Source organism: Amblyraja radiata, chromosome 34 (genome assembly GCF_010909765.2).
Source record: "Amblyraja radiata isolate CabotCenter1 chromosome 34, sAmbRad1.1.pri, whole genome shotgun sequence".
Lineage (NCBI taxonomy): Eukaryota > Metazoa > Chordata > Chondrichthyes > Rajiformes > Rajidae > Amblyraja > Amblyraja radiata.
This window is the reverse complement of record NC_045989.1, coordinates 4,680,910-4,697,865: the sequence shown is the minus strand read 5'-3', so window position 1 is coordinate 4,697,865 and position 16,956 is coordinate 4,680,910. Positions and strand designations below refer to the sequence as shown.

At 41.0% G+C, this 16,956-nt stretch overlaps 2 protein-coding genes across 3 annotated transcripts in view; both read left to right on the top strand.

Annotated features, from left to right (window-relative positions):
• Positions 1-4,608: 4,608 nt before the first annotated feature.
• Positions 4,609-16,956, top strand: part of LOC116991750 (UDP-glucuronosyltransferase 2A2-like) — a 15,454-nt gene continuing 3,106 nt past the window's right edge. The window contains exon 1 of one of the 2 annotated variants that reach the window (XM_033050665.1): positions 4,609-4,924. The gene's annotated coding sequence lies outside the window, so the exon portion shown is untranslated. The remainder of the gene's footprint in view (positions 4,925-16,956) is intronic. The other variant, XM_033050666.1, reaches the window with a different exon arrangement.
• LOC116991751 (UDP-glucuronosyltransferase 2C1-like) overlaps positions 4,831-16,956 on the top strand; it is a 48,045-nt gene continuing 35,919 nt past the window's right edge. The window contains exon 1 of the mRNA XM_033050669.1: positions 4,831-4,924. The gene's annotated coding sequence lies outside the window, so the exon portion shown is untranslated. The remainder of the gene's footprint in view (positions 4,925-16,956) is intronic.

Below are 16,956 nucleotides of genomic sequence, written 5' to 3'. Positions count from 1 at the left end.
TTTAGCTTCGTTGGCAGAAATTAAGGATTTAAGAACAGCATGTGACATGAGGGAAAGTGAGAAAGATGAAGTTTATACTGACTAAGCATATGTTCATGGGGTCTGTCACATGTTTGGAGCAGTAGGGAAATAGAAAGGCTTTGAGAAAAGCAATGGAGACCACATGAAAAGTTAGCAGTAAATTAGACCTGATAAGAGCAATATTGAAGTCAGGGGCACTAGCTGTCATTAAATGCCAAGCACTTAAGAAGGGAAATTAAAGTGCAGATGTGGCAGCCCAGAACAGCATCTGGAGGATGATAAGCTGTTGTTACGTCTAGGGTAAGTTTGGATCAATTTAGGTTTGATGACTGTAGTGTAGTTTATGATGAATAAGGTAATTAAGAGGTTTGGTAGACCTACAGAAATCAGTTTTGACAACGGATTGTTTTCATTCAGGGAGTAGTCAAGTTGGCGCTACAGGCCCTTAGAGTAAAACACAGATTTGGGTGTGTAACACCTGCAGTCACAGGACATGGTGGAAAGAATAAATGGAACATTGAAGGTTAATATAAATAAATAAGATTTGTGTAATTACAAAGTTGAATTGGATCGATGCCCTGCCATTGGCACTGAAGAGATGTTGCATGCAAACTAACCGAATAACCCACATAACACCACATGAGATGTTTACTGGCCGACCTATGCAGGTCGCACAATGAGAGGTCCCTACAAGGGACCGAGTTTGGAACAGTTAGAGGTAGAATTTAAGAAGTATATGCAAACAGCTAATTATGATATACAAGTCTATTTATGCACAGGCAAAGTAAAAGCTGTTGGAGGTGGACCAGGAGGAAGGACCCTTTAAACCTGGAGACAAGGTGTATGTATGAACTTTCCGAACCACCCACCGATGATCAGGTAGAAGGTTGATCTACCTGGTACCATTTCAATCCTTACATGAGGGCTGTCCCGCAGGAATGAATGGATAATAGCCCTGAGGTAAGTGAACAGGAGGACAAAGAAGTGAGAGAAGAGTAGAGTTTTAACAAGAACGTTGTTTGACGTCAGTGGTGGGCAAATTAATGGAATGGATATTTAAAGATAAAATATATATAAGAATCTGGAAAAATAGGGTCGGATTAGGAAGAATTAGCATGGATTTGTGACTGGAAGGTCATGTTTGACAAATCTTGAATTTTTTGAAGAGGTTATTAGGGAAATTAATGAGGGTAAAGTGGTAGATGTTGTCTAGATGGACTTCAGTAAGGCCTTTGACAAGGTTCCACACTTAAGGTTGGTTAAGAAGGTCAGTAAGGAGTAGTAAGATTGATTAAACAGTGGCTGTATGGGAGATGCCAGAGAGTAAGGTGGATGGCTGTTTGTCAGGTTGGAGGTCAGTGACTAGAGGGGTACCTCAGGGATCTGTGTTGGGTCCACTGTTGTTTGTCATGTACATCAATAATCTGGTTGATGGTGTGGTAAATTGGATTAAAAGGTATGTAGATGATACTAAGATAGGTGGTGTTGTAAATAATGAAGTAGATTTCAAATTTTCAAAGTCTACAGAGAGATTTAGGTCGTTTGGAAGACTGGGCTGAAAGATGGCAGGGTTTAATGTTGATAAATGTGAGGTGATACATCTTGGAAGGACAAATCAAAATAGGACGTACATGGTAAATGGTTGTGAATTGAGGAGTGAAGTTGAACAGAGGGATCTAGAAATAACTGTGCATAGTTCCCTGAAGGTGGAATCTCATGTAGATAGGGTGGTAAAGAAAGCTTTTGGTGTGTTGGCCTTTATAAATCAGAGCATTGTGTATAGAAGTTGGGATGTAATGTTAAAATTGTACAAGGCATTGGTGAGGCCAATTCTGGAGTATGGTGTACAATTGTGGTCAGCAAATTATAGGAAAGATGTCAACAAAATAGAGAGAGTACAGAGGAGATTAACTAGAATTTTGCCTGGGTTTCAGCAACTAAGATACAGAGAAAGGTTGAACAAGTTAAGTCTTTATTCTTTGGAGCACAGAAGGTTAGGGGGGGACTTGATAGAGGTCTTTAAAATGATGAGAGGGATAGACAGAGTTGACGTAGATAAGCTTTTTCCATTGAGAGTAGGGAAAATTTAAAGAGGACATGATTTGAGAATTAAGGGACAGAAGTTTAGGGGTAATATGAGGGGGAACTTCTTTACTCAGAGAGTGGCAGCTGTGTGGAATGTGCTTCCAGTGGAAGTAGGTTAGATTTTATAATTAAAAAATAAATTGGATAGGTATATGGACTGGAAAGGAATGGAGGGTTATGGTCTGAGTGTAGGTAGATGGGACTAGGTGAGAGTAAGTGTTCGGCAAGGACTAGAAGGGTCAAGGTGGCCTGTTTCATTGCTGTCATTGTTATATGGTTAAGATAATGTGAGTTTTTTGGAGACATTAGTGACTATGAGATTGGTGTAAATAAGGTGAGAATAAGGGGTGTATGTGTCTTGTTTGGGGAACAATGTTTCACCTTCATACGTAATAATACTAGCCTGGAAGGGTCTTTCACTAAAGCCATGGATAAGCTAAAAACCTAAGGAGTGAGGTTAAAAGAAACGTAGAGTTAAGGCATCAATTGTGTGGGTGGCTGGAGAGCATGTTGGGGGGTTTGGGGAGAATGGCTGATTCAAATTGGTCTGACCATTGGGGTCGTACTACTTTCAGTGGCAATAATGTTGTGCTGTGTTTTCCCCTGTATTAAGTCCCCCCTGGTGAAAGCTACTGTGAAACAACTGCCAATGATAACGGGTGCAGACGAATCCGGCCCTAAAGGAAAGTGGACCTCGGTGATAGAATACTACTACGATTAAGAAGAACTGTTAGGAAAATGTTAAATGAAGCCTGTAAGGGAAGCTGGATCTTTTTTCCTGCCTCACGTAATGGGGGTGGGTTTTTGCCCCAGTTTCTCAAGGAGCCAGAGAACGAATACTACACAGCATTATGTAAATTTAATTAAACAAGCCTGCATTTTAGGGCTATATGAGTGATTTGACCTGGGGGATGTGTATGTATTTTTCTTTGTCTTTTGAGACTTTTTAGTCTCAGAGGAGGAAGTTATATAGAAGTTATATAGAAGAAACAAGTTACTTCTTACTTTTACCAATATGCTTAAAACATTATTTTTATGTGATCAGACATCAAGGCACAAAATCAAGTTGCTTCTTAGTTTTATTTTGCTTTAGCTAGAACATCATGGTAGGGTCAGAGATTAAAGTTAAAGGGCAAGGACAGTGAGAGATTAAAGTTACAGAAGCATGCATGCCAAGTAGCCGAAGATAAGACTGTAATAAAAAGCTGTCTGAATTTATGAATCGGAGAACAATTAGAGAGCGACCAGGCCGTGTTGCCTCTGAATGTTCCAAGCCAAAATTTGTGTGTAAATAAAGGCTTTTTGTCTTGAAAAATTCTCCGTGTCTGTGTCATTTTATCCAAACTTTGAGTCTTAAAACCACGACATTAACAGTCATAATTTATAAACATTTTATTCTTTAACAAGAATTATGAACGAACAGAATTATGAATCTAACCCTATATCACACACACAAACTGTTCCCCCGCAACGTTGATTACACTGTGAGTCGGGTCGGGTTACTGAAATGGACGAACAAAAGGCCCACGTTTCGCTCCATTGCGTACTACACGTCAGCCCATTGCATTTCGCACGAGTGGCCTATCTTGCTCCAGTATAGGATCTTTGCTTTCACCTATCTTCTCCCCAAATCCCCTGATATCAGCAATAATCAAGAATATGCCATTCTCTACCTTAAAAATATCCATTCAGATTAGAGAAATCAATATTAATAGAGGGCGGCACGGTGGCGCAGCGGTAGAGTTGCTGCGTTACAGCGCCAGACTTGGGTTTGATACTGACTACGGGTGCTGTCTGTGTGGAGTTTGTACGCTCTCCCTGTGACCGCATGGGATTTCTCCAGGTGCTCCGGTTTCCTCCTACATTCCAAAATGTACAGGTTTGGAAGCTAATTGGCTTGGGTGAAAATTATCAGTTGTCCTTTGTGTGTAGGATAGTGTTAATGTGGACGGATCGCTGGTTGCGCGAACTCAATGCACCGAAGGACCTGTTTCCGCACGGTACCTCTAAACTAAACTAAAGTACTCATACTGCTGGGTTTGTAAACTGCCCAATGTTTGTCCTGTCTGCAAACTTACTAATCAACCCACCAAATCATTTATAAACTCAAATCATTTATATATCCAAATCATTTATATATTCACAAGCAGTAAAGGTCCCAGTGGAACACAGTGCCCCGGTCAAAAAAAAAAAATCATCTACCACTACTCTCTACTGCCAAGCAACTTTTGAATGTAAAGCCCATGCAATCTCTGGATTGTTATAAAATACATCTGGTTCATTGATATTTTTATTAAGGAAATGTAAAATTCGCTTCATCAGTTTGTATTCCTGGAAGTCTAGGGTAACAGAGTCAAGAGGTTGAAACTTGTGTTGACTCCGAGGCAACAAGTCAACTGAATTTGTCCTTGTCAACAACAGAATATTAGCCAACCAAACATGCAGCTCGGAATGAAAAATAATCGCATCAAAGCAAATTTTACACAACCAAACGTCATCTTAGACTTTGTCCCCATCAACTGAAAATCGTTGATCACTTTCCCGTGATTGAAATCTCAGCGACATTGGAAAGGAAACTTCCATCGCGATTGTATTTACCAAATGAACTTTCATACTTGCGGTTATTTTTAGATAGGGGTTGGGGGCGGGTACGTTGGTGTTGTATTTGTCCGGAAGTATTTACCTGTGTTACTCGCGGACAAGTGAACAAGGAGTGAGGGGGCCGGCGTTTTTTTTCTTCTTGTGGGGATTGGAAGCGGTCGCAGAGGCCCAGGCTCCAGAGAAGGAGATTGTTTCACTGGTAATTCAGATACCTAAGGTATGTAAATTGAAAACACTTCCAAATTCTCCACCATCTCTGTGTTGTAACAATGCATGCTTTCTAGTTACAGTTTCGGCAACGAATAGCAATATTTAATTTTCATTTTATCTTGAACAAACTTGCCGAGAGCTTATTTTTTTATACTCGATATTATCTCAACACATATATATTGTATTCTCCATACACACACATTTCTACTCCCAAGATTTTCACTCAATAGTCAATATTCCATTCCTGGCCCATTTGACTGTTTTTACTTTTACGCTTTAAACTGAAGCCCATGTTTTGTCTGAAGAAGTGCCTCGAGCTGTTCATTTTCTTCAGAGATCTTGCATGGCCCGCTGAGATACTCCAGCTTTTTGTGTCTATCCCATCCCATGTTTTGTTGTGGGCTTCACATACACATTTGGGTTTGTTGCAGTGTTCGCCTGATCTCTGATGAAGAATGGGAGCTGTTTTAACGATCCCGATAAGGGTAATGCTGTTGTAAACTAACTTAATCGCTAAACCATTGCATCCTACAGTCCAAGCGCCAGCTCTCACACCTACGCATTGTTTCCTTGATATCCGTCCTCTTTGATGCCTCCTTTTTCACAGCTTACCCTTCCATCATTACTTTTTTGCATATCCCTAATTCATTAGTTCTATATCGCTCTATATACCGTCTCCTGTCTCCCAATCTAAAGAAGGGTCTCGACCCGAAATGTCACCCATTCCTTCTCTCCAGAGATGCTGCCTGTCCCGCTGAGTTACTCCAGTATTTTGTGCCTGTCTTCATCCTAAAATCCACAAACAGGACTCAATGTTTCTGCCTGCTCCAGCCCCACAGATCTCATCTCCAAATTCCTCAATTCAGGGGCGGCACTGTGGCGCAGCGGTAGAGTTGCTGCCTTACAGCGCCAGAGACCCAGGATCAATCCTGACTATGGGTGCTGTCTGTACGGATTGTACGTTCTCCCCGTGACCTGCTTTGGTTTCCTCCGGCTGCTCCGGTTTCCTCCTACCCTCCAAAGACGCTCAGGTTTGGAGGTTAATAGGCCTGGTCCCTAATTCTAAATGGTCCCCAAATGCGTGAGGGATAGTGTCAGTGTGCGGGGATCGCTGGTCGGCATGGACTTGATGGGCCGAAGGGTCTGTTTCCGTGCTGTATCTCTGAACTAAACTAAATTAAACTACCTTGTCCCCCCTTGTCCAGTTCCTTCGGTCTTACATCTGAGACAACTCACAAGCTCTTCAACACTTCAATAACTTTCAATTCCTATGTCCCCATCGCCTCAGCATGGATGATCAGTATATTCGACCGTTCCCCACTAGGAGGGGCTCAGGGTCATTAAGATCTTCCTTGAACAGAAACTAAATCGGTTCTCCTCTACACTCTCCTCCCCCTACCGAAATCTGTCCTCACCCTCAACAACCTCTCTGTTGACTCCTCTCTCTTTCTTCAGGTCTTATATTTGGCACGGTGGCACAGTGAGGTAGCAGTAGAGTTACTGCCTGACAGCGACAGAAACCCGGGTTCAATCCTGACTACGGGTGCTGTTTGTACGTTCTCCCTGTGACCTGGGTTGGTTTTCTCCGCATGCTCTGGTTTCCTCCTACACGTGCAGGTTTGCAGGTTCATTGGCTTCTGCAAAGTGTGAATTGACCAGAGTGTGGAGGAGAGCGCTAGTGTACGGCGTGATCACTGGTCGGCGTGGCCTCGGTGGACTGTTGGGCCTGTTTCCACGCTGCCTCTCTCAACATTAAAGTCTATTGGCACTCGCATGGATTACAGCTGTGCCTGTTATGTCAAACAACCCTTGAATCAGGCTTACACTGGCATCATCCCCAACTCTTTTGTCACATTGACAACAGCATCGGAGCTGCATCCTCCACCAATGCTGAACTCTAGATGCTACCTGTCCCACTGTCCAGCATTTTGTGTCCATCTTCGGTGTAATCCAGCATCTGCAGCTCCTTCCTAACCCTATTTTCCACAGCAGTTCTCAATCCGTGAACACGTATGTATTTGCCGCCCAAAAGCCAAATCAGAGCAGAACACTGTGCTGTAGCTAAATACATTTGAATGTTACAGGTGAGTAATGCAGGTGTGTCCCATTCTCACCCTGAAATGGACAACCATTACAGGACATCCCAAATCAGCAAAGGACCTGTTGGCCATGACAGGTCATTCTGGTGGAAGATCTGTTTCTCTGATCATTCTGCTACAACGTTTGCATCTACAAAGTTACAATTTACCATTCCACCATTGCGTGTGACACTGCTCTGTGTGTTGCAAGGTCTTGCTCCTTGAACCAGTAGAACCTGCCGTATCTGTTGTTCCATATTCCTGTTCCAACCTATCCCTCTGGTTGAGTGGACTATTCCTGCTTCCAAATCATGTTTACAAAGGGGGACCGGTGCGGGGGGGGGGGGGGGGTGCGGGGGGGGGGCACTTTAATTTTAGAATCCTCTGCCCAGGGAATAACCCTGCGTTTGTTTGGCGATGAATAACATTTTATTGTATCACACCATGCATGTTGAGTAGGGAGGGACTGCAGATGCTGGTTTACACCGAAGGTAGGAACAAAATGCTGGAGTAGCTCAACGGGTCAGGCAAAATACCTGGAGAAAAATGTTGGGCGACGTTTCAGGACTGAACAAGTCTGTCGGGTTCTGACCCAAAACATCACCTATTCTTTTTCTCCAGAGATACTGCCGACCCGTTTAGTTAATCCAGCATTTTATGTCCATCTTCAATGTAATGAAGGGTTGCGACCTGAAGCGTTACCTATTCCCTTTTCTCCAGAGATGCTACCTGACCCGCTGAGTTTCTCCAGGTTTTTGTGTCTATCTTTATGTTCACATGTTGTTTGTCCCCCAGACTCAATTACATTTCAGAATACATCCAGTGCACACATTTGATTTAGTCAAGTGGTGACAAGAACACACAACTATATTTCAAATTTTAGACTTTAGCAATACAATGTGGAAACTGGCCCTTCAGCCCACTGAGTCCAGGCTGAAGTTCTGTAGGGGGCGCTGCTCTGGCAGCAGCCATGTCATGCAGCTCGTCAGTTTTTCAACCTTTTTTTATTTTTTTAGTATGTTTTAAAGTCTGTATTTAATGTTTCTTCGTGTGTTTTATGTGTGGTGGGGGGGGGGGGGGTGAGGGGGAAACCGCTTCGGTCGCCTCCTCCACGGAGAGGCGAGTTTTTCCAGGTTGCCTCCCCCGTGGCCTAACATCAAGGATCGACGCGGCCTTTCCCGGAGACGTGCCCGGGGCTTCAGCGGCGGGCGCAGCGTGGACTCTCGGCGTGGAGCGGGCGGCCCTCGCTGGGGCTCGCTGGAGGGGAGCGCTCCGTTTCGCTGGCCCGGGGCAGCCGGCAGCCTGAAGTCGCAGCCTGAAGCCGCGGTCTGCAGAGCTCCAGCTGGTGCGGCGTCTACAGCCCGGGATCTCACGTTGGGGACCCGGGGGAAGAAGAAGCCATCACTGCCGGCCCGCGACCAACTTCTACCGCGGGGCCGGCATGGACTTACCATCACCCCTGGAGGGGAGCTTCGACCGCCGGCCCTGCAGTCTACGGTGCTTCTGGCTGCGGCGGGGACTTTAAATCTTGACCGCCGGCCTGCGGCCTACAACAACTTAAAGCCGCGGTCTCCGGTGAGGAAGAGCCGATCCTGGACTGACTCTGGACTCTTCCTGACCACGGGGGGGAAATGGAGGAGGACTGGCCAAATTTTGTGCCTTCCACCACAGTGATGAATGCTGTGGTGGATGTTTGTGTTACAGTTTTATTGTGGTTGTGTGTTCTTTATTATTGTATCGCTGCAGACAACCCAAATTTCCACCAGCCTGGCTGTGTGGCAATAAATTATATCTAATCTAACCAATGATCCTCGTACACTTACACTATCCACAAATTAGGGACAATTTGCAATTTACAGAAGATAATTAACCTACAAACCTGCACATCTTTGGAATGTGGGAGGAAACTGGAGCACCTGGAGCAAACCCACACAATCACGGGGAGAACGTACAAATTCCGGACAGACAGCACCAGTCATCAGGATTGAACCCAGGTGATCAGACATCAAGGCACAAAAACAAGTTGCTACTTAGTTTTATTTTGCTTTAGCTAGAACATCATGGTAGGCTCAGAGATTAAAGTTAAAGGGCGAGGACAGTGAGAGATTAAAGTTACAGAAGCATGCATGCCAAGTAGCCGAAGATAAGACTGAAACTATAATAAAAAGCTGTCTGAATTTATGAATCGGAGAACAATTAGAGAGCGACCAATCCATGTTGCCTCTGAATGTTCCAAGCCAAAATTTGTGTGCAAATAAAGGCTTTTCGTCTTCTGAAGAATTCTCCGTGTCTGTGTCATCTTATCCAAACTATGAGTCTTAAAACCACGACATTAACAGAGTCAAAATTTATAAACATTTTATTCTTTAACAAGAATTAACAGAATTATGAACAAACAGAATTATGAATATAACCCTATATCACACACACAAACTGTTCCCCCGGTCTCTGGCACTGTGAGACAGCAACTCTACCGCTGCGCCACCTCACTCATTAATGTTTAAAAAATGTTGAGATTCTCTCTCCAGAAGGCCATGCCCCTTCCGAAGAGAGTATAAAACCTGGAAGTGTTGAGTGCCTCAGTCAGTCTCTGCTAGATGGGGGAAGCGAGAAGGTCACGTCTCTCAGTCTGAACTGTGAATAACACTGAACGCATGTCAACTAAACTGTGAGTGCCCTTAATGTGGTTTGAAAATGCTTGCGAAAAGTGTTTTTTTGGTTTGAAAATGCATGCTATTCTGTTTTATTGGTTTTAAAATGCTTGCTAAAAGTGTTTTGGTTTGAAAATGCTTGCTAAAAGTGTGTTTTGGTTTGAAAATGCTTGCTAAAAGTGTGTTTTGGTTTGAAAATGCTTGCTAAAAGTGTGTTTGGTTTGAAAGCGTTGCCTTGCCTAATTGAAAAGTTGGTTTGAGAATGCCTTGCCTAATTGAAAAGTTGGTTTGAGAATGCCTTGCCTAATTGAAAAATTGGTTCTGAGAATGCCTTGCCTAATTGAAAAGTTGGTTCTGAGAATGCCTTGCCTAATTGAAAAGTTGGTTTGAGAATGCTAAAGTTGCCTTGCCTAATTGAAAAGTTGGTTTGAGAATGTAAAAGTTGTTTTGCCTAATTAAAAAGTTGGTTTGAAAATGCAAATATTGCCTTGCCATCTATATAATTAAATCTCATCTTGACCACTTCCTGTTTGCGCTGTATATTGATTTTAGGAAAAACAATACCACGTACGGCTGTGATTATTGGCCATCTTACTTAGAGTCCCCCTCCGCTCATCAGGATTTTTCCCATCGATGAAAAATAAAAGAGTTATTATTGTTTAAAAAATTTCACATTCTCTCTCCTATCAATCGCGGCATGAAGGCAACGCCCCTCTGGTGGGAGGGACTCTAAAACTGGAAGTGTGGGTGTGGCTCAGTTCTGCAAGAAGGGGAGGGACTCTCTGTCTTTAGTGACCTTGCATCCTGCTTGAAATGGTATGAAATTGCATTTGACTTTGGTGGCCTTGCACCCTGCTTGAAATGGTATGAAACTGCACTTGAATTTGGTGGCCTTGCACCATGCTTGAAATGCTATGAAACTGCATTTGAATTTGGTGGCCTTGCACCCTGCTTCAAATGGTAGGATTCGGCACTCGAATTTGGTGGCCGAGCACCCTGCCTGAAGTGGTAGGAAATTGCACTCGAATTTTTGTGGCCTTGCACCCTGCTTGACGTGGTATGAAACTGCACTCGAATTTGGTGGCCTTGCACCTAGCTGGAAGTGGTATGAAACTGCACTCGAATTTGGTGGCATTGCACCCTGCTGGAAGTGGTATGACACTGCACTTGAATTTGGTGGACTTGCACCCTACTAGAAGTGGCAGGAAACTGCATTTAAATTTGGTGGCCTTGCACCCTGCTTGAAGTGGCATTTCAAGGAATAGCCGTGAGTCAACTGCCAGCCCACCAGCCTTGAGTGAGTGAGCTGCCAGCATACCAGGCTTGAGTGACTGAGCCGCCAGCCCAAGAATCCATTTGGCGCACAATGTCCATACTAACCCTCTGGAAACCAGTACCTTCAGCCACAACACCCATATTAGGAATTGGTGGAGAGGTGGAATATTGCGTGGGGGACCAGCCCTCCGTGTGAAGCTGGGACCCAACGGGTCCCACTTAGTCTAGTAATCTTATATGTTTCAATAAGATCCCCTCTCGCCCTTTTAAATTCCAGTGTATACAAGCCCAGTTGCTCCATTCTCTTAGCATATGATAGCCCTGCCATTCTGAGAATTAACCTGGTGAACCTATGCTGCACTCCCTCAATAGCAAGAATGTCCTTCCTCAAATTTAGAGACCAAAACTGCACAAAATACTCCCGGTGTGGTCTTACTCGGGCATTTGACAAATGCAGAAAGACCTCTTTGCTCCTATACTCAACTCCTCTTGTCATGAAGGCCAACATGCCTTTAGCTTTTTCACTGCTTGCTGTACCTGAGAGGAGGTGCACAGACTTTCTGAGTGGTGTGCTCACAACAATCTCTCTCTGAACACTAAAAAGACAAAGGAGATCATCACTGATTTCAGGCGACATAGAGCGGAGCTCAGGCCACTGGAGATAGGGGGCGAGGAGGTGGAGAGGGTGCCTAGTTTTAAATTTCTGGGGATCAACATCAGTGAGGATCTTAAATGGTCTGTGAACTCTGCTGTAGTTGTAAAAAAGGCGCAACAGAGACTTTACTTCCTCAGAACACTGAGGAAGGCCCATCTGTCTGCTAAACTGCTGGAGGTTTTCTACCGCTGTTCGGTAGAAAGCATACTGACTTACTGCATAACTGCCTGGTTTGGGAACTGTTCAGCAGCTGACAGAGCAGCTCTCCAGAGGGTGATAGAAACTGCCCAGGGTATCATTGGACTCCCCCTGCCCCCTTTGGAGGACATTTACCACTCCAGATGCCGCAGCAGGACCTGTAATATCGTGAAAGACATTACACATCCTTGTCACCACCTTTTCACACTGCTGCCCTCAGGAAAAAGGTACAGGTCGCTAAAGTCACGCACTGCCAGACTCAAGAACAGCTTTTACCCATCAGCAATCTTGAATATGTTACATCTATGTGTTTTTTTTTCAAGGACAATCGCAGAGGGGAACTACCAAGGAAGTCTATAATATAAATGCTCCCAAAATAACCAGAGTCCTGAGGTATGAATGCACCATAATAAATAAGGTCATCAAAATAGGTAGAAATGTATGACGACAATCAAAAGAAAATGGGAGGAATCACACTATGTAGTTGGAATATAAGGGGTATTAATGAACCTATTAAAAGGGGCAAGATACTAGCTCAGTTAAAATCATACAACACGGATATTTCGTTTCTACAGGAAACGCATCTTAAACATCAAGATCAGACGAGACTGAGGGCGAACTGGATAGGCCAAACATTTCACTCTTCATTTACTTCCAAATCTAGAGGTACTGCTATCATTATTCGTAAAGGAATTCCATTTAAATCAAAGAATATTATTTCAGATAAGGAAGGGAGATACCTTATAGTAGCAGGAGAGATCAATAATATGCCAATTACGTTGGTAAACATATATGCGCCCAATTTTGATAACCCTCAATTTTTTAATAAAATTCTGAATATAATTGCAGAATGTAATTATCAAAATGTTATAATTGGAGGAGACTTTAACTGTGTTTTAGACCCTTATCTAGATAAATCGATGCAAAAACAAAAAGGTAATAGGAAATCTAAAACCAGTGAACTTTTACATACATATATGGAAAACACAAATATAGTAGATGTGTGGAGGATTGCAAACCCGACGGGAAGGGATTATTCGTTTTATTCAACGGTGCATAAAACATACTCACGGATAGACTATTTTCTTGTGGATACAAAATTAATTCCGCACACTATGAACCCTAAATACCACACTAATGCGATCTCAGACCACTCTCCGTTAACTTTTGTTTTAAAACTAGAAGGAATGTCTATGAATAAATCGTTCTGGAGGTTTAACTCGCAAATTTTAAAAGACCCACAAGGGAGTATATATCTAAAAAAAGATGGACCTATTTTTTGAGATAAATGATACACCAGATATATCCCCCACGCTATTATGGGAATCCTTCAAAGCATTTATTAGAGGAGTCATTATTTCATTTCAAGCTTATCAAAATAAAAAGAATAAGAATGAACAAAGACATTTAGAAGAACAAATAAAACAATTAGATACAGATAATGCTAAAGATCCAACTATGGATAAACATAATAAAATCCTACTATTGAAATTCAAGCTAAATAAATTACTGTCAGAGAAAGTTATAACATTATTTCAAATCACAAAACAAGAACACTTCGAATTCGGGGATAAACCCCACAAACTTTTAGCACGCCAACTGAAAAAACGGGAAAAAGAGAATGCAATATTAAAGATTAAATCAGATAGAGGGGAATTATTAACATTACCCAAGGATATCAATAAAAGATTTGCTCAATTTTACCAGAATCTATACACATCTAAAACGTTAATAGACAATAATAAAATTTCAGAATTTCTAGATAACTGTAACCTACCACAATTAGAACTGAGGGAACAAGAGGAACTAGGAGCACAAATTACTTCTAAGGAGATAGAAGACACAATAAAAACACTAAAGAATGGAAAAACACCAGGACCAGATGGATTCAGTAATGAATTTTATAAATCTTTTTATGACATAGTTACTCCACGATTACAGAAAATGTATACATATGCTTTTAAAGAGCAAAGCTTACCTGAAACACTAGCAGAATCACCGATCATATTAATACTTAAAAAAGATAAAAATATAGAAGAACCAGGTTCATATAGAGCTATCGCTTTGTTACATACGGATCAAAAAATAATAGCGAAAACACTAGCCAGTAGACTAAGCAGGCATGTTAGTAGACTAATAAATGAGGATCAAACAGGATTTATACCTAAGAGACATTCATTCAATAACTTGAGACGTTTGCTTAACATAATGCACTCACATAAATCTCACGACCAAGAGTTAGCTATCATCTCACTGGACGCAGAAAAAGCGTTTGATCAAGTAGAATGGGATTATATGATTAAAGTATTGCAAAAATTCCAATTGGGAGAGAACTTCATTGCATGGATAAAACTATTATATAACAAACCTACGGCTAGAATACTAACTAATAATATATTATCCTCGAAATTTGAACTATCAAGGGGCAATAGACAAGGTTGTTCATTATCTCCGCTGTTATTTGCTTTGGTAATTGAACCCCTTGCTGAAAAAATAAGAACACACCTGGATATTTACGGTTATAATACAAAATATTCAAATAACAAAATATCCCTATATGCCGATGATGTACTACTGTACATCACAAAACCACAAATTAGTATACCGAATATATTAAATTTAATTGAGGACTTTGGATCCTTTTCAGGATATAGAATAAATTGGAATAAAAGTGAAATTATGTCGATAAAACCAAAAGACTCAACACACCTCAGGAAATTCCCCTTTAAAATAGCTACAGAAAAATTCAAATATTTGGGAATTGAAATTACTAGAAATTACCAGGATATGTTTAAAGCCAATTATAATCCCTTACTTAAGAAATTAAATAATTTGATTACATTCTGGAAAACACTTCCGATGTCCTTAATAGGCAGAATAAACGCTATAAAAATGATTTTCTTACCACAAATTCTATACCTATTTCAATCAATACCTATATATCTCCCAAAAAAGTTATTCAAAAAATTGGACTCAGACATTACAAATTTCATATGGGATTATAAACCTCATAGAATACAAAGAACACACCTTAATAAACGAAAAGAGTGGGGGGGTCTAGCGCTCCCAAACTTTATGTATTATAATTGGGCAGTAAATATTAAAAATATGATTCACCTGCTGGACAATTCTGCCCAGCAGGCGGACTGGATTGTAATGGAAAAAGGGGACTGCTCCCCGAGTAATATAGGAGCGATTATCCTCTCACCAATAAATCTGAATAATAAAAATTATAATAAAAACCCAATTATACATAGCACAATTAGAACATGGAAACAAATAAAACAGAATCTAAAATTAAGAAACCTATCTCTCTCAATACCAATAGTCAATAACCCATCGTTTAAACCATCAATCATAGACAAATCATTTATACAATGGGAAAGAATGGGAATCAAAACGCTCGAAGATCTGTATGAAGTGGGAAAATTACTATCATTTCAACAACTACAACTGAAATATAATTTGAAAAATAACCAATATTTTAAATATCTTCAAATTTGTGATTATCTGAAAAAATACACAAAAGACTATCATAATATGCCTTCCGACTTACTGGATGAAGCAATGAAGACAAAGGCGGAATCAGCTAATTTAATATCGTACTTATATAATATCATTTTAAACACAGAAATACCCACAACAGATGGAATTAGAAGAGACTGGGAACAAGAATTAGCTATAAAAATTTCAAAAGAGAGCTGGGATAATCATTTACTACAGGTGCATAAATGCTCGATCAATGTACGACATACGCTTATCCAATTCAAAACATTACATAGACTATATTATTCAAAAACTAAATTAAATAAAATCTTTCCTAATGTTTCACCAATCTGTGATAAATGTCTGTGTCAAGAAGCTACCATAGCGCATTCTTTTGTTTTTTGTACAAAAATCCAAAAATTCTGGCATGGAATATTTGATATTTTTTCAAAATTAATTAAAATAAAACTGGTACCAAAACCAGAATGGATCATTTTTGGGATATCGGAAGGTATCCCTGAATTAAACGTGTATCAGAAGAATGTACTCAATTACGGGCTAATAATGTGAAAAAAGCTCATACTTAAATTCTGGAAAAATGCGCCCACCCCAACAATAAAAATGTGGACATCAAATATGTTTGAAACATTACATCTGGAAGAGATGAGATTCCTCTTAGCAGGTAAAGCAAACCAATTCCAAAAGACGTGGTCTACGTTTATGGACCTATTTCAAGCATGAGGTGCAATAGTAATTTTAAAAATAAATAAATAAATAAATGGTATCAGGACCTGGCAATGGGAGGTAAAACAACAAAAACAGACTTGGTTGGTAGTCTTTCTGCGGAGTTTAATGTTATAATAGAGCGATTGTCCTTACTTTCTTTTTCTTTCTTTTCTAGGGTCTACTTTCTTACTTCACTTCCTTCTCTAACTTCTTTTCTAAGGGGCTTTCTTTTCCCAACACTCTCTTGCACTTCACGACTCTTGCGCACCTTCTTTACTTTCCTTACTTCTATCTTTTTCTTAAAGCTTAAAAAAAAATGAAGCGTTACAAAAAATGTATTAAGATATATGTGTTGTGTGTTATTGTAATTTACCGTACTTCTAATAAAAATAATTAAAAAAAAAAAAAAAAAGCAATCTTGGAACTGAACTCTGTCTCGGGAGCGGGTTATGGGGAAGGAGGGGGGGTGGGAGAGAGTGTTAATTTATGTAAATGTGAATCCATGGGTGGGTTTGGGGAGGGAGGGAGTGTAAAAAGTATGTGAATGTTTGAAGTTCTTTTAAATGGAGAGACACAGTAATCTCGTTGTATGTGACACATGCAATGACAATAAAGCATTCTGATTCTGATTCTGCATGCTTACTTTCAGTGACTGATGGACAAGGACTCCCAGATCTCGTTGTACTTCCCCCTTTTCCTAACTTGATACCATTCAATAATCTGCCTTCCTGTTCTTGCCACCAAAGTGAATAACCTCACATTTATCCACATTAAACTGCATCTGCCCACTCACCCAACCAGTCCATGTCACCCTGCATCCTCATAGCATCTTCCTCACAGTTCACACTGGCACCCAGCTTTGTGTCATCTGCAAATTTGCTAATGCTACTTTTAATCCCTTCATCTAAATCATTAATATATATTGTACAGGATACTGAGTTGGATGATCAGCCATGATCATATTGAATGG